A 22730-nucleotide genomic window follows, 5' to 3' on the forward strand; every position below is an offset into this window, starting at 1 on the left:
GCAGGAACTGGTTCTTTTGGGATTTTGGCTGGGCGATGGGCGAGGGAGATCATGCTGGCAAGCACCTTTGTTCCCTGCCAAGCTGAGCTCTGTCATCCAGGGCTCAACAACTCTCCCTCCTGTTGTCCTCCAGCCCTCCCGTTCTCCGAGCAGAGCTGTTAGCTTCCAGATATCAATGTCGCTTGCTGTCAGAACACACTCTGTCTGGCCCCTCTTCTTTTGCAAGCCAGACTCCGGGGCTCTGCTTGGCCGGCAGGCCGCCCCTCAGCCCCAGGTCCCTCCCGCCAGTCCATGTAGCGTGCACCGCCTTGCCGCCCTTCCTACCCTCTTCCATGGGCCTCTCGTCTGCACTTTGCTCCAGAGACTCTGTTCTGCTAGTCTTCTGGTAGTTTTCTGGGTTATTTAGGCAGGTGTAGGTGGAATCTAAGTGATCAGCAGGACGCGGTGAGCCCAGCGTCCTCCTAGCCGCCATCTTCCACTTAATCCCTTTTCACAGGGTATTTAGGCCCTGGTTGGCAGAATAGTATTTGCTTCTCTAAAACTGTGCAGCAGTTGTATTCCACATGTGCTAGCAACACTAAGGAGGTTCTAGCTTTAAACGATGAGTTCCAGACCTAAGACAGTAATGCTGGGTAGGCTCCCCCATTTCAATTGACTCTTCCAGAAAACAAAACAAAACAAAACAAAACAAAACAAAACAAGACGAGATAATGGAAAAATACTAAAAAAAGCCAAACAAGAAACAAAATACCAGACCCTTAGTCCACCACTGCAGAAAATGCAGCAACAATAAGATGCTATCAAAGTTTGTCTCCTTGGTCCTATTTCAACTCCAACTCTTCATATGAATGATTCCCCCCACCCCAAATCTAGCTACATTGCATACTTTAGTCATATTTGGTGCTATTTACAAATCGTTTTTTACACAAGAGCCTAATTTAGTGTGAATTCTATGGTTCAGGGACAAATGGGTTCTGAGTTTCAGGTAATAGAGTTTTAGGTAGTCTGCTTGGCATTTCTTTATCAGTGATAGAGGTTTAAATAGTGTCAACCCTCTTGGGAAAGGAAGCTTAGAAGAGTTAGGCAAGATACTAGTGTCCTAAGCAAGTATCCTTCATAACATGGCATAATTTAACTTTTAGTATGAAAAGAGGAGTGCTAAGCCTGAAAAAAAGAAGTCTATCCATATAGAGAAGGGCTTAAAAGAATGCTCTCAATTGATGGATATCTGTGTTTCTAGCATTCCTTTTTAGCACATCTGTGGTTATATACATCTTGCTAATCTAGACCACTCATTGTGGGAATGAACACAGTGGTTCTCAATCCATTAAAATGGTGAGTCCCAGGCCTCTATATTTATTAAGAAGGAAGTTCTGTGTCTGGGGACTGTAACTGGGTATTTTTAAAAAGCAAACTGAGGCACCTGGGTGGCTCAGTTGGTTAAGCATCTGACTCTTGATTTCAGCTGAGGTCATGATCTCATTGTTTATGAGATCGAGTCCCCCATTGGGCTCTATGCTGACAGTGCAAAACCTGCTTGGGATTTTCTCTCTCCTCTCTCTCTGCCCCTCCTTTTGTTTGTGCTCTCTCTCTCTCAAAATAAATAATTAAACATTAAAAAATGAATAAAAAGCATCCCATGAACTTATTCAGCAAGGATTAAGGACCACTTTCATAGTAGATTACCTATTCTGTCAATTCCAATTAAAAAAGCGAGATGGACATTGAGCAGAATGTAGTAAGTATCCCAAGCTGAGTAGGACTGCCTCATTGATTTTTTAAAAAATAATACATTCCATGTTCCTGATAAAATTAACAATGTGCAGTTGTTTTTTGATGAAAACAGAAATCCTAAGAGATTTCTCCAATTGCTTCTACAGTATTGATTTTATGTCGATTAATTCATTTTGAGGGTGTGACATGTGGCAATGAGGTTCATATTGGTTGCTATGGTGAAAGGTAAAAATTTCTTCTCAGATTGCTTCTACCTGAACATAGATGAGAAGAGTTGTGTTTTTGTTTTTATTTATTTTACTATTTATAACTTAAGGAATTATAACACCTGATATCTTGAAGGCACTGAAGAGAAAAAATCGTATCTTCATATTAGCTATCTGGATCAAATCAAATAAGAACAAAAAAGAAAATTGATTTCTTTGCTATAAGTCTGATGGATATAGTAAATCACTTCTAACAGAAAAATAAGGAAAATCTTCCATTTCCAAACCTATGGTCAAAGGAAAATGTGAAAAATGGAAAAGCAGTGAAATGAGTTGGGGGTGCTTCAGTGTGAAAAATGAAGCAATTTTAAAGTTAGGTATTAGATTCAGAAAAAAAAATGAGGACTTAAGTGTCACCTCTTCTGGTACCTTGGATGATGTACATCCCAGAATATATTGGGAAAAAGTCCCATGAAATTATGATTCAGACAGTGAATAAACAAAAAGACCAATAAACAAAAGTAAAACATAAATGGTTGTATATTGGATGGATTTAAGAGAAGCAGTGTTTTGGTTGTTAATTATAAAAAAGGTAAATAAGCACTGGCCTATTTTTCCAGCCTCTGCAAGCCCCTTTCACCTACATTATGCTCAATTTCCACCCCCAGCTCAGGCTTGTTCTAGTTTTGAGGACTAATTGTGATCTCAGTAGGAAGGATTGATACGTTAACATGACAATACATAAGTCCTCATTGATCATAGACTGACCTATTCTCCATTCCAGTAACTTCTTTCTGCCATGTTTCCTTGACCTGGGGTACTATCTTATTAGCCTATTTGTGAAGACCTTCTAGAATTGAGTCCCTACATACCAAAATAAAACTTCTCTGACACTTGAATGTCTTATTCCAAAGTAAACCTGTTTGAGTGGACAATTTTAGTTTCCAGACTATCCCTTTCAATTACAGCTAATAGTATGGTATTTGACCATCCTTGGCATGGAATAGAAGCCTTATATTTGCAACATTATTCATCACTGAAATCAAGAGTCATTGCTAATCCCCAAACTCAAAATCCCCATTCAAAATTCAGCAAATATTTCTGAGTGGCTACACTGATTCTTGCACATAAAGACCTCGGAAATACTAGTCCCTGCACTTGAAAGTGCCACAGTCTGAGCATGAACATGTAATTTTAATAGACACTAGTACAGAAATAAGTAAAAGAAAGTAAAAAAGGAGGAAGTTATCAGCTCTGATTGAAGGGAAGGAAAATGAGAAGTTGCAACGTTTGAGGGGGAGTTTGAAAGGTTACTAGAAGCTTAGTTGGTGGATGAAGAGGGAAGGACAAGCTGATGGAGAATTTCAAAGGAAAAGACATTGGTTTTCACAAAGGCCCCTTGGAGTGGGCACATTCCCAATGATTCCACTTAGAATAATCTTGATTGTCCATAGTTAAGGAATAGGTGAATGTACTTTGCCTTCAACTCTCAGTGCCTTGAGTTAAGGTATTTTTTTTATTTTCTCCTCAAAGGATGCATACTTCCTTTCTTTGTAGTTAGAGGCCTTCTTTGTAAATAGTATGCAAATAGGAAGGAGCTTCATGATTCATCATGACATACCCAAATCTTTGGGATCTGTTGATCTGAGAGGAAGTAAAATGTATTTTCAAAAATAATTTATTTGCCCTTCTCCATCAAAAGAATTCTTAAGGGAGGAGTCTTCTGAGGGAATTTATATTTGAGGGAAAATAGATGCAATCAGAATAGTAAATTTTTATATTTAGAACACGTGGTAGTTATTAAGCTACTGTCTCACAGAGCCATATGTAGGTCCAAATGTTTCAAAGACCCTTCCATTATTGATAATAAGGTGGACAAGTCGATACATTCAGTTGATAACGTTCAGCAACAGTGTTTGCTCACTAAACCCATGTGCAAAGTAGCCACAGTGACAGAGATGGAGTCTGGGCATGGATTCAAGGATACAACTTTCTTTCTCACAAAGGCTGACTTAGCTACTACCACTATGGAGTGCCAGATCTGTTAACACACTCTGGTATATCAGAACCAACTATGATATTCTGACAAAACACCATGCCATTGGAGCAGCGAATAGTTCATTCACCTGGTGTATTGATTACATTGGGCTTCTATCATCCTGAAACGTACAGCAATTCGCCAAAATAGATGAATATCTGTATATTGATCTGCTTCATCTGTGGATAATGCTTCTGCCAGCATCACCACCCATGGACCCAGAGGATGTTTTTTTATTATCACTTTATTCCACTCAATGTTGCTTCTGACTACAGAACTCATTTTATATTATAAGCAATGCAATATTGTGCTATTTCCTGTGGAATTCACTAGTTTTACTATACATTCCATCACCTAAAAGCTGCTGGCTTAATAAAATAGTGGATTGACCACTGAAGACTCAGTTGAGGTACAATTTGGGAGAAAACATCCTCAAGAACTGAGGTCCTGTCCTACAAAGGCAGTACACGTTTTGAATTACTGAGTAATATTTCTCCCATGTGCATCCTTAAGTAAGAGAGGAAATGGGAATGGTTCCTTTCATGATTGCATTTTACAACCCACTTACAAATTTTTTCCCCTATAACCGTAATTTTGAAACTGTCTGGTTTTCAGCTGTTATTTCCAAAGTAGAAGAACTGCTTCCACATACGTACATAGAAATATTGCATTAGATTGGAAGTTTAATTCAAGGATATTTTAGATGCTTTATCCCACTGGGCATATGTAGAAGAAAGAGGGACACTGTACTATACTGGTTGATACGATTGATCCTGATTATCAAGGTATATTTGGATTGCTGCTACATAGTGGTGCAGGAAAGATTATGAAATTCAGGACATTCTCCAGGGAGTTTTTAGCATTTCTATGTTCAGTGGTAAAACTTAGTTGAAGTCTATAGGAACCAAAGACAGATAAAGTTATTTAGCATTCAGATCCTCTAGGAATAAAAGTTGGGATCATTCACTAGGTAAAGATCTTTGGCTGGCTGAGATCCTGGCTGAAAGCAAACAGAACATGTTATGGATAGTGGAAGAAATTATAAATAACAACCAAGGCATCATAACCTGTTAGAGAAATGAGATCAGCAGTAGCTCTGTGTATTTTTCTTCCCTGTCTACTCTTGGTGTATTTTAATATACTACCTAGTTTTTGTGTCTATTTATATCCATATATTTTGATATATTAACTAACATCCTTTTTCCCATCTCTTTTCTTCTTATGTCATACAAGGGTTATCTTATGTCATACATTTAATTTTACAATATAGTTTTTAGTATACAGAATATTTAATATAGGTTGTACAGAATTTGAGAATCATATCACATCTCCCAGAGGAGGATATGGTGACTATTATTCAGGAATGGATACAATGGCTTTTGGGATTTAGTTATTCTTTTGGGGGATAGAATAAGTGAATATTTATTTGTGAAGAAAAAAACATAAGCATGCTACAGCTTTAATATGAAATTTAACCATGGGTAGGAAGGTGTGTCTACGTTGACTCTCAATAGCCAAGGGGTGGACTCTGCTAGTTATTAGCTAGTGTTTCTCAACCCTAAAGATATCCTGCTATGTGTCACTTTGTGATAATGGGGCTGAGCCTCTGCAGGCGACTTATATCCTTTACTAGCTGGATCCTTACCAGATGTTGACATAGACTGGAAGAACAAGGGGCTTGCTCTCTCCTGAGTTTATTTCAACAATTGGTCTTGACTCTGAGGAGGCAGTAGAGTTTGGCTTCCAGCTTTTTGTAAGCACTCCCAAAACCAGCACCGTCATTCCCTTAAGAAGTTTCAACATAGGGGTGCCTGGGGGGCCCAGTCGGTTAAGAGTCTGACTCTTGATTTGGGTTCAGGTCATGATCTCAGGGGTGTGAGATTGAGCCCTGTGTTGGGCTCCACACTAACAGTGCAGAGCCTGCTAGGGATTCTCTTTCTCCCTTTCCCTCTGCCCCTCCCCTGCTCGTGCACACACAAGTGCGTGCTGTATCTCTCTCTCAAAAAAAGAGAAGTTTCAACATATGTTGGGCTATATCACCCCCCCCCCCCAAGAAGTCTTATATCATTAGTTCTGTAGAATGCAGCTAAACTCCTGAGGTTTCTGTACCACCCAACTCAAACCCCCCACTCAGAGGTTTGAGTTCCTGCTTCATGAGGCCCCTCTTCTAATATCAACTGGTAGCATGAGGTATCAATACTAACTGAACAGTATCCCCTTGTCAGATGTCTGAGGCCAGTTCCATGAAGACCTTCCCATAGCTACCACATTCTAATATGTCTAACCATTTCCTTATCTTTCCTCAGTATTAGGAGTGATACTATTTCCCCAGTACCTAACCCTGTATTCTTACAGTTTCCTTTTTAATTCACAGATCTATTTAATCTACTACTACCATTTGTATTAAGTTCTCTCTGTTAAAATAACTGACATTGTTCGTTTTCTCTCATTGAGTGCTGACTGATACAGAACACACACATACATGCATCCGTGCACACATCCGTATCATTTTTTTGATAACAAACTATAGAAAATAAAGTTTATCTTGGCTAATTGGTCAGGGGTTAAATATTTTTTTATATACAAAGTTAAGAAAAACCTAGTCAGTAACTAGAGTATTCTTTGAAGACGGAAGACATAGGAGAATGTCACAAATGCTTGATGTGTACTCAGATTTCACGCATTTTACAGAAGAAAACATGTATTCACATATTCGAACTGTTCCAAACACACTTATAAGTTTTCTAACAGAAACACGTATCCATTTTTAAATCAAAATTGAGATTGCATACCTGAGTTGCACTAGCAAAATTTCCAGTGCTTGGTAGCCACATGGCAGACCTCGATTGTTAGCTTGCTTGTTCACATTGCATCCTGATGATACAATAATCTGTAGATGTAATCTTTTTCTTTCTTTCTTTCTTTCTTTTTTTTTTTTTTTTTTTTGAGAAAGAGAGCGAGCCAGCAGGGGAGGGGTAGAGAGTTTCTTAAGCAAGCTCCATGCCCACCGTGGAGCCCAATGTGGGGATGGATCTCACCACCATGTGATCATGACCCAAGGCAAAATCGAGAGTCAGATGTTTAACTGGGCCACTCAGGCGCCCCGATGTAATGTTTGAACCATATGTGGCAGTTGCATGGCACCAAAGATCAGAACACACATGAAATACCACTATTCAAGAGGATTTCCATTATTGTTCCGTGTTCTGCCTATGCATATCCCCACAAGACTGACTGAGATGGGAAGCAGACTCTTCCAAGTCAATCCCGCAGTAGGATTAGGGCAGCACAAGAGTTCTTCTGATGGAACATGGGACCCCCACAGCACTTGTGCCTTTCTTTGTCTTTTCAATTCTGAGCTCTGACACTTACTCGTGAACTTGAGTGTTAGGTTTACACCACTCCTAGTTAGCAGTTCCTCTGATAGCAATTCTGTTTCAGCATCGACCACACTTTTCTGTCTTAGATATTATTTCAGTCTCTTTCTGGACCCATTCCTCACTCCTGATGCTTTACTCTGAGGTTTTTCTTCATTACTTCCAATGTGACACTTAATCACTTACTCTAGCATTGCCTTCCCTTTGTGGCTGAGAAGAGAGGAAAAAATTTACTTGTCATCAATTGGCTCTGCTTTCTACTTAAAAGGTAAAAACTTCACAAGAGAATATCATTCCCAATTTAACAATAATAGGCCATAATTTAAAAATCATATTTGTGCCTCATCAGAGAGCTAGCATCACAACAAAACCAGGCAAACTGACAGCAATGGGTGACAAGACATGCTGAGGAGAGACAGGAAATGTGAGCTGTTTCAGCTCACCACAATGTGATTGGAAGGGGTAAAAGCCATAGAGTTGGGTAAGGAGGAAACAGCTGAAATGTTAACAGATTGATTAAGCTGCACGTGAGCTATGGAACAGTTTCTAATTCCTGAGAATGCAAGACACAAGGAGAATATATGACCAGTTATGAGCCTCTCCTGGATGCCTCTGGGAGGCAGAAGAAAGGACATGTTGGACCTGCTTAGGACCCATCTGTGTTCTGGGCTACAAGAGCACAGGATGTTAACCGGCTGCTGGGGAGGGATAGGCAGAAAACTTGCTCAGGTCTCAGATCCTTCTTTGATTTGAGGAGATGACATCAGCTGCTGGGACATGGGAGAAATGGCACCTCTACCCGGGTCCCTGCCTTGTTGCCAGGAAGAGTGGCTGCCTCTGGGAGAAGAGTAAGAACTCTGCCTCCAAACTCCATGCTATGTTAACATGAGGCAAAACCCCAGAAGATGAATCTTGAAGCTTGTACGGCTGTCTTTTTTTCTTGTTGAGATTAAAGGGTTTTGCTGCTTCTTTTCATGAGTGAAAAGCACTCTTCTCAAAAACTTTTCTTCTTTTAATAAATATATGTAACTTTCTCCTGATAGATTGCTTCGTATAAGGATCCAGCTACAGAAAACTCCTTTTATTACTGCCATTTTGACTTCTTGAATTTAGTAATATGTCTTTCCTGAGTTTCCAAGAGATTCTCATCCTCATTGTTATTTGTAGATCATTGTGACATTTTGTACTTGACAATAGTTATCTTGGGTCTTTTTGACTCCAGGCGAGAAATAACATTTATATTGTACATCCTTGGTTTTCTCTGTTCTCTGCTTTGCCAATCCTACAGGCAGAAATTTTGTTTTGATATTTCCAGAAACCCTTGTATCATCTAAAGTAACGTAATAAAACAAAGCCATATGACAAAAAGACATTTTATGAATAATTTGACAAATGAGGTTCTCAAGATAGCATTTCCTGCAAATATTTTATACATCAGTTGTCATCCTGATTAGTTTTTCCTTTGGAAAAAATATGGGATACTTTCCCCTGGGGAATCATCTTTTAGGCTTGAAGCCATATATATTCTTTCATAATTTACCTTTTAAAAGCATTTCAATGTGCTTCACATTTGATGCTTCCCCCCTCCCTCTGTTCCTTAGCAAATTTCTCTTAAATTATAAATTCAGTCATGGATCTCTTATTGCTTAAAAAAAAACACATTCCCAAACATTCTTTTTCTGAATTCTTCTTTTCAAACAATTTGCTGTCCTATTTTATTTATTTATTTATTTTTATTTATTAAAAAAAAATTTTTTTTACGTTTTATTTTTTTTGAGACGGGGAGAGACAGAGCATAAACAGGGGAGGGTCAGAGAGAGGGAGACACAATATATGAAACAGGCTCCAGGCTCTGAGCTGTCAGCACAGAGCCCGACGCAGGGCTGGAACTCACGGACCGCGAGATCATGACCTGAGCCGAAGTTGGCCGCTTAACTGACCGAGCCACCCAGGCGCCCCTAGCTGTCCTATTTTATTTTGTCATCACATTATTAAAAGCTTGGTCTAATGTGACATTTTCAGTTTCTGTTCTGTTTCCATTCTACTACAGTTTGAGTCTCATCCTCACCAGCTGTTATGAGCTGAGTTATACAACCCCTGCTCCCCTTTGTACATCGAAGTCCTAACCCCCAGCACCTCAGGATGTGACTGTGCTTGGTGAAAGGGTCTTTAAAGAGGAAACTCAGTTAAAATGAGATCATTAGGTCCTCCAAAACGACTGGTGTCCTTTCTATAAGAAGAGGAAATTAGGACACAGACGTGGAGAGAGAAGGCTATATGAAGATGCTGGGAGAAGATGGACACGTACAGGCCTAGGAGACAGAAACTAACCCGGCCAATACCTTGATCTCAGACTTCTAGCCTTCAGAATTGTGAGAAAATAAACTTCTCTTCTACTATGACACTGTGGTACTATGTCATGGCAGCCTCAGCAAACCAATACATCTCCCTTACAGGGAATGTTTCTGATGTGATTACAGTGTCCTCCTCGTTGGTATGATGGTAGAACTTAAAGATAGGGATTTTCAAGTAAGATGAACAAAAATTTTTTTAATTAAAATCTTTTTTTTGGGGGCGCCTGGGTAGCGCAGTCGGTTAAGCGTCCGACTTCAGCCAGGTCACGATCTCGCGGTCCGTGAGTTCGAACCCCGCATCGGGCTCTGGGCTGATGGCTCAGAGCCTGGAGCCTGTTTCTGATTCTGTGTCTCCCTCTCTCTCTGCCCCTCCCCCGTTCATGCTCTGTCTCTCTCTGTCTCAAAAATAAATAAATGTTAAAAAAAAAAAAATTTAAAAAAAAAATCTTTTTTAAGTCAATTAGTAGCTCTGAAACTTCAGGTAAATATTTAGTCTTTCTGAGCCCTAGTTTCCAAACTTCTAAAAATGGGATGATAGAGGTGCCTAGGTGGCTCAGTCAGTTAAGCTTCCAACTTTGGCTCAGGTCATGATCTTGCAGTTTGTGAGTTCAAACCCTGTATTGGGCTCTGTGCTGACAGCTCAGAGCCTAGAGCCTGTTACATATTCTGTGTCTCCCTCTCTCTCTGCCCTTCCCCACTTGTGCTCTTTCTCTCTCTCTCTCTCGCTCGCTCTCTCTCTCTCAAAAATAAACATTAAAAAAATTTTAAGTAAAGAAATAAAAAGGGGATAATAAATATTTATTTTAAGCATTAAGAAAGATAGTATAAATGGAAGTGGCTTGCAGAGTATTGAGCAGATGTTAATGAAACTTATGTTCTAGTTTTTACCCATTGTCCAACTAGCATGTTTCTTTAATTCAGCAGACTCCTACTATATTGAATGACATATGTTTAAGATAATTTATTTAATATTTTTTTAAACCTTCCACAAACTCTTCCTTTCCCACTTATCCTTCTAAGAGTCAGCCCCTACCCCATTTAGAGTTGATGACCTCCTGTCACATTTCACTGAGAAAATGGAAGTAATTGAATCAGAAGACCCCAACTTTTCCAACATCAAGTTTACAAATACACACACATCTACATTCTATTTTTTTGTGCCCATTCAGGCATAAAGGAAGACCCATCCCTACCCATTGCAGAAGACCTCAAATCTCAAGGACCTTGCTCTGGTAGATTTTCCCTTTCACTAACATGTGTCTTTCTTTGTAACTTTTCACTTCCAGTAGCATACAAAAACTCTTTAATGTCCTCTCTCTCAAAAAAAAAAAGTTTCAATTTCTCCTTTGATCCCATACCCCTTCCTGCTTTCCGTCTCTCTTCTCTCTGCTCCATTTCTTGTAAAAACCTTCAAAAGAGTTGTATAGAACCCACTTAATCTGGCTCCTGATGTTCCCATTCTACTGAAACTGTTGTTCTCAGAGTCACAAGTACCCCAATGTTTTTAGACCCATTATGTTCTTTCTCTCCCCTCTATATTAACCTCTTAAGAACACTAGATACATTTCTTTACATCCTCATTTTTGCCTACATGGCTTTTGTGACTTATTATCCTTGTTTCTCTCCTCCCTCATTGGCCAGTGATTCTCATCCTCTTTGCTGACTCATCGGTATCCATTCATCCTTTCAATAGGGATTGCCAGACTGTGGCTTTTCTTCTGTATTTATACTGAGAACCTGGTGTTTATACTGAGAACCCTCCACTCCCATGATGTGAAATAATGCCTATTTGCTAAAGATTACCAAATATATGTCTGCAACCCTTTTCTTTATTTTCAGTTCCATCCTCCAAGATCCAACAGACTACTTGGCAGCCTCTCTTGGATATCTCATCACCATATCCAGAAGGGACCTTAATATATCCAAAAGAGCACTCTTGACTCCATTTTCTTTACTAATTTCATTACTTGCCTCATCTTTTCTACTTCAGTAATGGTCCTGTTGTCATCCTAATGCTCCTAATTCTAAGAGTCATCCTTGATTCCACCTTTTTTTTTCTTTTTAGCATTGGCTATATTTATATTGTCACCTAGTCCATTGACACATCCTGTTGGTTTTGCCTCTGAAATACATGTGGACTCAGTCTTATTCCCAAAATCTCCATCATCACCCATCTGGTTGAAATCACTATCGCCTCCCATTTGGACTGGTGCAATACAGTAATTCATGTCCCTACTAAAGTTCTGGCCCCAACAATCCATTTGTCACACCAGTCAGGATAACTTGTGAAAATTCCAGTCTTCTTAAAATTATTTCAGTACTCTGATGAAATCATTTAAAGTCTTTCCACTCTTCTTAGGCCTCTGCTGATATTTGGGGATCTCTTTACCCTCACCTTGCACCAGGTTCCCTTTGTTTACCATCTTTCCCTTTGCTGGTGTCCCTGAGACAAGCCAAGTTCTTTTTTGCCATAGGCCTTTGAATTTGTTCCCACTTCCTAAAATATTTTCCCCAAAGAATTTTCTGGCTGATTCCTCATGAGACCAGTGTAAAGCTATAGGTCATTTCCTCAGAGAAGCCAGCCTATCTAAATTGGAAACTTTCCAAGTAATTCTTTATAAAATACATATTGTATATCACATTATAGTGCTTAATTGAATTTTGTGCTTATTTCGCTATTTCCTGGTTTACTTGTGTTTCCCCCCCCACTACAATGTGAACATCTTAATGGCAAGGACCTTGTCTATCTTGTAATTTGGTGCTAGGAACTTTCATACACACTTATAAAAATATCATATTAATTATCAAAGCTATAACTTCAGATAGCTACTAATATTAGCAGAATTTTATGAGAAAAGGAGGGTTTAGGGGACAATAAGCAGCTTGCCAGGAATCACGGAGCTAGATGGAGCAGATTTGGTACTCAAAATGAGGCATATCTGGTGCCAAAATCTGTGATCTTAATCCATGATTTATTGCCTCCTAGTCTCCTGATTCCTGGGATTTTGACTTTTTTTTATTGTTGTGCTCTTCCCTTGGAACTAATATTTGGTGCTATTTTAGCCATTCTGACCTTTGGCTCTCTAAATAGTTATGGTAAGGACCTTCCTATACTCACGCTGTTTCTGCCTTCCTTGGTTAAATATCCCCCTGTCATGTTAAAAATTCCATTCTGTCTCTGGGACCTCCTGCTTTGCACCACAAGATCTTCAAATACTTTTCCCCTACTTTGCAGAAAACTGTGTCCTTGAGTGGGTCACCATCTCTGGTCTCTGGTTTCCTTGTTTGTAAAGCCAGGGGTTTGGATTGATCTTGGCATTCTGTTTCAGATTTAAAAATTCAGCAAAAATGATGACAACTCATGTCTCTTCATCCTTTTTCATTTGGTATTTTTAAGTTATCAATACTTTAAGCAATTTAATTCCCCTAGTACTAAAAACAAATTAATTCCATAAAGAGTTGGGAGATGTCCCACATTGTAGGAGGAACATTCTTTAGGTTATTATAGTACATGGCTTCTTCATCAGCTAATAGGGTGCAATTCAATTCCCTTAGATTAATATTTTACTCCACCACAAATGTTATTAATAGCCCAGCAGATGGCTGCCTGCCTTAGAATGATCAGCTGTACAACACTTTAGTAAGTATTTACTGAATACGTCCTATGTACCAGGGTCTGTGTTAGGTGCTAGACTCTGTGCTGGAAGCTAGAGATGCTCAGTAGACAGACCCTCTCTTCAAGGAGCTCAAGATTTATTGGGAGAGATAGACAAACCTACAAATTGTCTAACCAAAGCAGACTGATATAAAAGCTCAACTGAACAATAAGAGCAGCAACAAAATCAGCTGTGGGAACATGGGTGAGTGCAACTATGATGTTATAACTGCTCCTTGTTCTAGGAAATTAGTTCTCCTGCTTCAGAAAACAAACAGCGAACATTTTTAAAGCTGGTCACAATCCAGCAATATGAAAAGATACCAAGAAAAAGCCAGGTCCTCCTCTGCCATCCCATCTGATTCCCAGAGCAGACTTCGAGACATTTCTCTGGCTTCTGAACTCACCTCCTTCTATAACCCTGGGATTTCTGCTTTTCCGAGCAAGCTTCAGCCTTGCAATCACCATCAGGCAAGCAATCTGCTGTTCATTCCCAAAGCTCTAGGGACCTGCCTTCTGCCTGGACTCTTTCTAGGCTGCCAAGTTGGCAAGGCACTTGGTTTGTGGGCATGTGGATCAGGGCAGCCTTCTCAGCAAGATGGCCCAGGGGATGCTTGGGGAGCAGTGTGGAGGGGAAGCCTCAGCAGGAAATACAGCCAGCAAGTCTCTCCAAAAGATGTAATTAATCTGTGGCTGCGTTGTGAGGCAGGCTTGCCATCCCTGGAGTGTTCTGCTTCACTTTTGTATCTAGCTGGGATTCCCATGCGCTCAAGAGACAGGTGACAGGAGAACCGATAGGTGTTACCCACACAGGGGAACACATGGATAATAGTGAGTAAATAACAAAAGCACTGTGCAAACTTTTTAAAAAGTTCCTTATACTCTTTTTACAACAACTAGGTGTTAATATGTATAATATGTTATAGTTTTTAAAGTGTAAACTGATATTCCTATGAGGAAGGTAGTATTATTACTGCCATTTTACAAGAGGATAATGAGGCTGGGAGAGGTTGGGCAACCTTCCCAAGGTCACACAAGTATCGCAAAGCAGAGCCAGGATGTGCTCATCAGCCTCTGACTCTAGATGTCACGGTTCTTCCACTTGAGGCTTTGTTTCCATGCTTAGAATGTAGGAACTAGACCTTGAGCTCCCCGAGGGTGGGTATCCCTTCCTGCCTTCTCCATCTACACCTCACTTAGTTCCTGAGTCAGTGCCTGCCCAGTCAGGCTGATTGAGAAGAGCTCCACCCACATCAGAGGAAGGTTTAAGATTCAGTTAAAATTGGGGTGCCTGGGTGGCACGGTAGGTTAAGCTTCCAACTCTTGATCCTGACTTGGGTCATGATCTCACCGTTCATGAGTTTGAGCTCTGCATCGGGTTCTACGAGCTCTTAGCATTCTGTCTCTCCCTCTCTCTGCCCTTACCCCACTTGTGCTCTGTCTGTCTCTCTCAAAATAAATAAATAAACTTAAAAAAAGACAGAATTTGTTAAAAACTATTGGCTAATCTTCTGGGAACTCTAAATGGCAAGCCTCCCCACTCCATTTTTTTTAAGTTTATTTATTTATTTTGAGAGTGAGAGAGAGAGAGCATGAGTGGAGAGGGGCAGAGAGACAGGGAGAGAGAGAATCCCAAATAGGCTCTGCACTGTGGAGCCCGATACAGGGCTCAAACCCATGAACCATGAGATCATGACCTGAGCCAAAATCAAGAGTCAGATGCTTAACCGACTGAGCCACCCAGGTACCCCTCCCTACTCCATTTTTGACCCTGTGTTTGTTCCCCTTCACATCCCCTACATGCTGCTGCTCCCCACCTCTCTCCAGTTTGAGCTTGCTAAGTCTCCTTTTTACCAACTGCTTCTTGGAATCATCTCCTGCTACACTAACCATGCTTTTCAACTAGTGATCAAAATAAGCACCTATTCTGGCAGCTCCTGTTCCTCTGTTGAGCGAAGAGTATATATTCTTTCTCTATATATACATTTCCTCTGCTAACTCTCTAAATTCTTTATGAAGAAGCATATAGAACAGGTTAAGAACATCGGTTCATATACTGACAGATTACGTCTGTGCTTCAAGTCTGTAAGGAACTAAGTGTAAGGTAAGGATGATAATGGCATTTAAATGGTAGGATTGGTCAAAGTGTTAAACAAATCAATCCATGTGATGTACTTAACATTTTGTGCACAGCAAACACACTTAGCTGTGTTTTTAGCATTTTCTGTGTTTTTTACCTATCGTTTCTTTCCTAAAGTGTTTCTTGAATCTCATGCTTCTATGTCTTTCTTGTTTTGGTCCCTATGAATTGAATGTTTTTACTACCAAAATTCCACAAGTCAAAATACTACTCATTCTTCATCAAGCCACCAAGTCAGAAGAGTATTCCAAACAAGGGAATCTAACAGGTGTTCACTGAATATCCACTCTGTGCCAGGCATGGTGCAAAGGTGCCACAGACCCAGGGGCTGAAGAGGACAGCTCTTGTGGTCCTCGCATTTTGGTGCTCTTTTCTTATCTTGCACACACCCTAGCCTATGAAACCACTATTTACTAAACAGGTTACATTTTGTTTTATGTTACTTAGTTATTTGCATAACTGGACTGGGAAGCATTAGGTGGAGAGGAGTAGTTCTCAATAACTACTGCATCCTTTTGGCCTAATGTAGCACACAAAACCAAGAGGGTACTTATTTTTGAATGAACAGATGAATGAAAGCATGCACATGGAAATGTGATTGCTTTTTTTTTTCTGTCCATGTGAGTCCTTCTTGAGTGAAGGAGAAGGAAATATTTCTAAAGCTCCTTTTCTATTGCACTGACATTTATCCACAGGGCACCATCCGGCACCAAAGCTCCTCTCCCTTCCCAAGGAAACTATAAGCATGAAAGCTCCTGATTCCATTGCTTAAACATCAGCTTTGCTTGATGGGTGTTGGTTTAAAGTTTCAAATCCCTCTATTTTTGGCATGACCCTAATCTGATCTCCTTAGAGAAAAAGAATATATAACACTCCAAAATATTCTTTCTTTTAGCATAATCGCTCAACTCTCTCTTCTTGCCAGAAAGATTTTGTTTTTGTTTTTTATTTTTTTTTAATTTTTTTTTCAACGTTTATTTATTTTTGGGACAGAGAGAGACAGAGCATGAACGGGGGAGGGGCAGAGAGAGAGGGAGACACAGAATCGGAAACAGGCTCCAGGCTCTGAGCCATCAGCCCAGAGCCCGACACGGGGCTCGAACTCACAGGCCGCGAGATCGTGACCTGGCTGAAGTCGGACGCTTAACCAACTGCGCCACCCAGGCGCCCCTTGTTTTTGTTTTTTAAACAAACCTGAGAACAGCTAGGGTCCCTTGTCAGACCTTATTCTGAATGACAGAGAAAAATAAATAATTATGAATTGGACTTGTCAGTTACTTACTAATCATAACTGAAGCATGATTAAATTGTCACTAAGAAACCCATGAAAGCTCTGTAATTGTGCTAATGCATTCTATTATTATTTCTTGAATAAAAAAAAAAGCATCTAGAGTATAGTAAAGTCCAGAAAGGACCTTGGAGCTTTATGGCAATCCATTCTTTTTACAGATAAGAATACCGAGGAACAAGAAAGTAAACACACTGATGCCAGGAACAAAAGACTGAATAAAAAAGGCTAAAAACAACTTCTGGAGTGCCTGGGTAGCTCAATCTGTTGGGCTGCTAACTTCAGCTCAGGTCATGATCTTACAGCTCATGAGTTTAAGCCCACGTCAACCCCTGTTTGAGCCCCTGTTCCAGCAGTCTGTGCTGACAGCTCAGAGTCTGGAGCCTGCTTCAGATTCTGTGTCTCCTACCCTCTCTGCCCCTTCTCCACTCATGCTCTGTCTCTCTCTCTGTCTCAAAAGTAAGTAAACATTAACAATAATAACAACAAAAAAACTTCTAAAGTGAAAAGCATACTATTAAAACTTAAAAGATAATTTTAAAAAGCAGGAGATATTTGTAATGTTTATGACAAAAGGGCTAACTTTTAAAAATATTATGAAAAATCTATACAATTTACTAATAAAATGCAGAACAATCCTCTCCCAATATAAAATGGCAAAACATGTAAAGAGATTTTAGGGAAAAAAATCTATAATATGTGTAGGAAATAGAGAAATTCAAATGGATACATTTCTACTCTTCAGAGTAGCAGAGGCCAAGAAGACTGATGACATCTCATGCAGGTGAGGGGGGAGGGTGGTGGAAATATTTTCATTCTCTATTTTTGGGAAATAGGAATAGATTTGCATGTACAGATGTGGAAATATATCTAAGATTATTAAGTAAGAAAAAAGTGCAGAATTATGTGCAGATACAATTCTTTGTATATCAGAATGGTGGAATGAAGCTTCTCTTAATTTGTTAATTTGTTCCTTTTTGTACTTGTCTGAATTTTTTAAATGGCAGAATAGATATAGCTAATTTCCCCTAATCTGCTCCTTATATTATCTTTTTTTTCTTTGATTTAAGAGAAAACAAAAATAAAAGTAAAATATTTCAATATAGTTTTATTTATTTATTTATTTATTTATTTATTTATTTATTTATTTATTTTAAGTATATGAAATTTATTGTCAAATTGGTTTCCATACAACACCCAGTGCTCATCCCAACAGGTGCCCTCCTCCATGCCCATCACCCACCCTCCCCTCCCTCCCACCCCCATCAACCCTCAGATTGTTCTCAGTTTTTAAGAGTCTCTTATGCTTTGTCTGTCAATATAGTTTTTAAAAGAAGTCTTTCAAAGAAGCCAAGAATAGGTCAGGGCCCTCAAATCTGATGTTAATCTTGCTGCTACTTTTTGGAAACTGTTCTCCAGCCTGGCTAAATAAAGTTTCTTCAACATGATTTCCTGTATCTTATGATTTACCAATTTTGCTACCTAAGTATGACATACATTTCCTTACCTTCCTTGTCATAGCTTTAATTTCTCCTAATCTTCAAGAATAAATCAAAGGATAGCCTTTTTGAATAAAGCATTTAATTTTCAAGGCTCTTCCTCTGTGGAATCATATATCTCTCATACTTCTTTTATAGGCTCTGCTACATTGCTATGATTATTAATTTTTTCCTGCCCTGTTTGAAAGACTGTAAGTACCCAGAGGTCAGGATTTTTATTCATTTCAACAAATAAAACTGGCATTATAGCTGGCATGGCATATGGAGTATAGTAAAAATTTAAAATGTTTGATGAATGAATTATCTTTTAATGATCATGATTTATCCTCAATCTAAGAGCAATCAGAAGGACACTTATGTTTCAAATATCCAAGGAATTGCCCATCGTGGTGAAGAACCTGTTTCTATAGTAAGACTACATTGTTTAACTCTCAACTGTGTCCTTTACCAGCTATATAATCTGTGTTCTGTACATTAAATCCATACACACACACACACACACACACACACACACACACATATGTGTGTGTGTGTGTATGTATGTGTGTTTGTATATATATGTACATATATACATATGTACATATACATATGTATGTGTATGTACATATACATATATATATATAAAATCTATAAAGTAGGGACAATACTAGAACCTGTGTTACAGACTTGTTGGTGTGAACTGAATGAAATAGAACTTACAAAGAGTTTAGAGTAGTGTCTTGAATACAGTAAAAACCAAATGTATATTATCTTTTAAAACTGTAATTTTAAATCCATTCTCTGATTTTTTTTAAGTGATGGAATTGGAATGACTTTAAGTCTTTATTTTTCCAACATTGACACATTTTTTTAAAAGTTTACTTATTTATTGGGGTGCTTGGGTGGCTTAGTCTGTTGAGTGTCTGACTTTGGCTCAGGTTATGATCTCATGGTTTATGAGGTTAAGCCCTGTGTCAGGCTCTGTGCTGACAGCTCAGAGCCTGGAGCCTGTTTTGGATTCCGTGTCTCCCTCCCTCTCTTTTTGCCCCTCCTCCGCTCATGCTGTGTCTCTCTGTGCCTCTCAAAAATGAATAAACATTAAAAAAATGTTTTTAAAAATAAATAAATAAAAGTTTATTTATTTTGAGAGAGAGAGAGAGAGAGCATGAGCAGAAGAGGGGCAGAGGGAGAGGGAGAGAGAGAATCCCAAGTGGTCTCTGCACTGACAGAGCAGAGACTCAAATTCACGAACCACAAAATGATGACCTGAACCTAAGTCAGGAGTTGTATGCTTAACCGACAGAGCTACCCAGGTGCCCCGACACTGGCACATTTTGATGACAGACTGCTTGGCCACTGGAATCTCACGAGTTTCTCTTCACATGAGGTTTGAGGCTTCTTTCCATGTTTTCGATGGCAAACTTCCATTTTCTTCTTCCTTGTATACTTGTCATTTGTGACTGATTTCAATGAGACAGGAATTGTGCTCCTGATCCTTGACTATTCATTGTTGTTGTGTGGGCTTGCCACTCTTCAGGGCTCACCTCTTCCACCATCCTTTTATGTAGTTTTCTAAGAATGTCTCCCATAATTATGCATGAATAAGGACGCACTATAGTTGTTTACTGGTTTATATTTCCCACTACACTATGCTTTTTCAGCCCAGCGATCCTGTCTCATTATTGTTTCCTCAGTGCCTAGAACCAGGTCTAATGGTCTAGAAACATGCTAAAATTTAAAACCTATTCATAGCATTAAATGATGATTACGTTTTGCTTTTTAAGGCTTGTAAAACAAATTCCTTCAGTTAAAATGGCTTCTCTGTAGTCCCTTTTGTAGCTGTGGCAAATGTGGCATGCTAAGTTTGTTCTCAATAGTTTGTTCATTTGATAGAAATTACTTATATACTGGCTAGTAATATGATACACAAAACACTCTGAAAAAAACGAATATAATACAAGGCATGGGTCTGACTATTAACTAGTTCACAAAGCACAAATGAGTAACAACATAATCAAGAACGATATAAATTATGTGTTTAAAATAAAGGGTAAAGAGAGAACATGATGTGAGTTAATAGATGGAAGCAGTGGTGTGCTGGTCATTATTTAACAACCAGCTTTCAATATAAAAGCCTCAATTTGTAGCTTTTGCCAATTTCATGGTATAACTACTCCTACCATGGCTAGTTTCAGACTTAGCTTGAGGTCACTAAAGCAAAGTTGGGAAAAGATGTGCATATTGGATCTTGCTAGCCAGTGTGGGCTGGCTCCAAGACACTCTGGAGGGGAGAGATGGTTACAGACAGGAATGGTCTGGGTAGACTTTATGGAAGATGTAAAAGTTGTAACTAGTCTTGAAGATTGTATAAAAATTAGGTAACTGAAGGAAAATATGTTCCGGGTTTGAAGAACGGTGTAGACAATGCATAGAGGCAGGAAAGAATGTGGAATATTTGGGCAAATATACTCAGCACATAGTAGGTAGCCAATAAATATATTTGTGAATAGTTGAATGGCAGTGAATCAACCATCTGATTGAGAAGAGACTTTAGAGGAAAACTCAGGTGTTATAATATTCTGTGGCAATCCACAGGTGTCTATCCTTCATGATGGTGCTTTTTCTTCCCTCTCCCTCTCCAGAATCTTCATCAGCTTAACTCTGTGGGCTGAATGAGAAACTACTTTGCCAGTTTCTTCTTCTTCTTCTTCTTCTTCATCATCTTCTTCTTCTTCTTCTTCTTCTTATTATTATTATTATTTGAGAGGGGTGGGGCAGACAGAGAGACAAAGAGAATCCACGCTGTCAGCACAGAGTCTGACACGGGGCTTGACCTCACAATCCTGGGATCATGACCTGAGCTAAAATCAAGAGTCAGACACTCAACCAACTGAGCCACTCAGGTGCCCCTATTTGCTTATTATTTTTAAGTTATTTTAGTAACTATACAGATATCTAATAGTAAGGATTAGCAGAGAATTCTAAGAGGACAGAAAATTTAAAATTTTAATTTTCAGGGTGGCAAAATGGCCTAAAAGCCATATATCTGCATAATGGCCTTATCTATGTTAAGCAAACATACCTTCAGACACTGAATTCAATTATAGTATTTTCTATAAATACAGATATAAGCAAGCTAGCCACAGATCAACTGTTTTTTAACTGTTTTCTTGTATATAAATGTAGAATTCTGTGGTTTGTCACGGGTCAGCAAACTTTTTCTGTAAAGGGCCAGAAACTAAATATTTTCCATTTTTTGGGCCATATGGCCTCAGTCACAACTACTCAATTCTGTCCTTGTAGCATGAAAGCAGCCATAGACAATATAAATGAATGATGTGGCTGTGTTCCGGTAAATCCTTAAATACAAATAAGGCAGGAGGCAGATTTGGCCTATAATCCATAGTTTGCTGATTTCTTGACTAGGGCATCAATGTGTCTAGGAAATCTAGAATTCTTTAACTTCATGGGGCACTAAAGATCAAAAAATGCCCAAAATTCACAAGGACAATATGATATAAAAATGACTTCATAAAAAGAGTTCAATATATCTTTTCTGATAAGATGTTTTTCTAAGTGTTCTTCTTCCTTCTTTCTATATGGGTATAGGTAGTTATGATATATTGATATCAAAATTTTGGTGCTTATACACTTACTTAAAAACTGATTTCAAATAAAACTTGACTGGGATATTACTTAATTCCTATAATATTAGAGTAGTCACGAAGGCAATAAAAATATGCCTAATAATCTTCCAGGCTAGTGGTCATTTTTAAAAAATGTTTTCTTTATTTTTGAGAGAGAGAGAGAGACAGTATAAGCGGAGAAGGGCAGAGAGAGAGGGAGACACAGAATCCGAAGCAGGCCCCAGCCTCTGAGCTGTCAGCACAGAGCCTGATGTGGGGCTCCAACCCATGCACCATAAGATCATGACCTGAGCCTAAGTGGGAAGCTTAACTGACTGAGGTGTGCAGGCGCCCATAGTGGTCACTTTTTTAACTGTTATTATGTCCATACTCCTGGGAAAATGAGTGGGTTAGAAATGGTGATAATATAGCAAAACATCTAATTTTCAGTTTCAGTTTCTTTAAGATAGGAAAAATAGAACTTGTTATATTTAACAAAGAGAAGGAAAGTATTACCTTAATGGCAGGTATAAATCTGTGCCCTTTACTCATTGGCTGTTGTGAGAAAATTACCTGAGAGAGGACCAAAAAAAAAAAAAAAAGAGTCCTATATTCATCTGTCATGGTTCAGTGCTTTATTTCCTCCTCTCTTCTTGAAGAATTCCAGAAACATAAAGCTGACCTTCCTCTATGTACTTTCTCTTCTGCTATCATCACCTGTGATTAAATCTAAAATCTTTATGGATAAGGTATTGCACATGTAATGGAAGAGGGTTAATAAGGGTGCAAAAGGCTCCAGGAGAATTAAATCACATTAAAGAAGATGGGTGAGCC

At 39.0% G+C, this 22730-nt stretch overlaps 1 protein-coding gene across 2 annotated transcripts in view; it reads right to left on the reverse strand.

Annotated features, from left to right (window-relative positions):
- The window catches only part of TYR (tyrosinase), a 111922-nt gene that overhangs the window by 35640 nt on the left and 53552 nt on the right, over nucleotides 1-22730 (reverse strand). The window lies entirely within an intron of this gene.

This window comes from Prionailurus viverrinus, chromosome D1 (genome assembly GCF_022837055.1).
Source record: "Prionailurus viverrinus isolate Anna chromosome D1, UM_Priviv_1.0, whole genome shotgun sequence".
Classification (NCBI taxonomy): domain Eukaryota; kingdom Metazoa; phylum Chordata; class Mammalia; order Carnivora; family Felidae; genus Prionailurus; species Prionailurus viverrinus.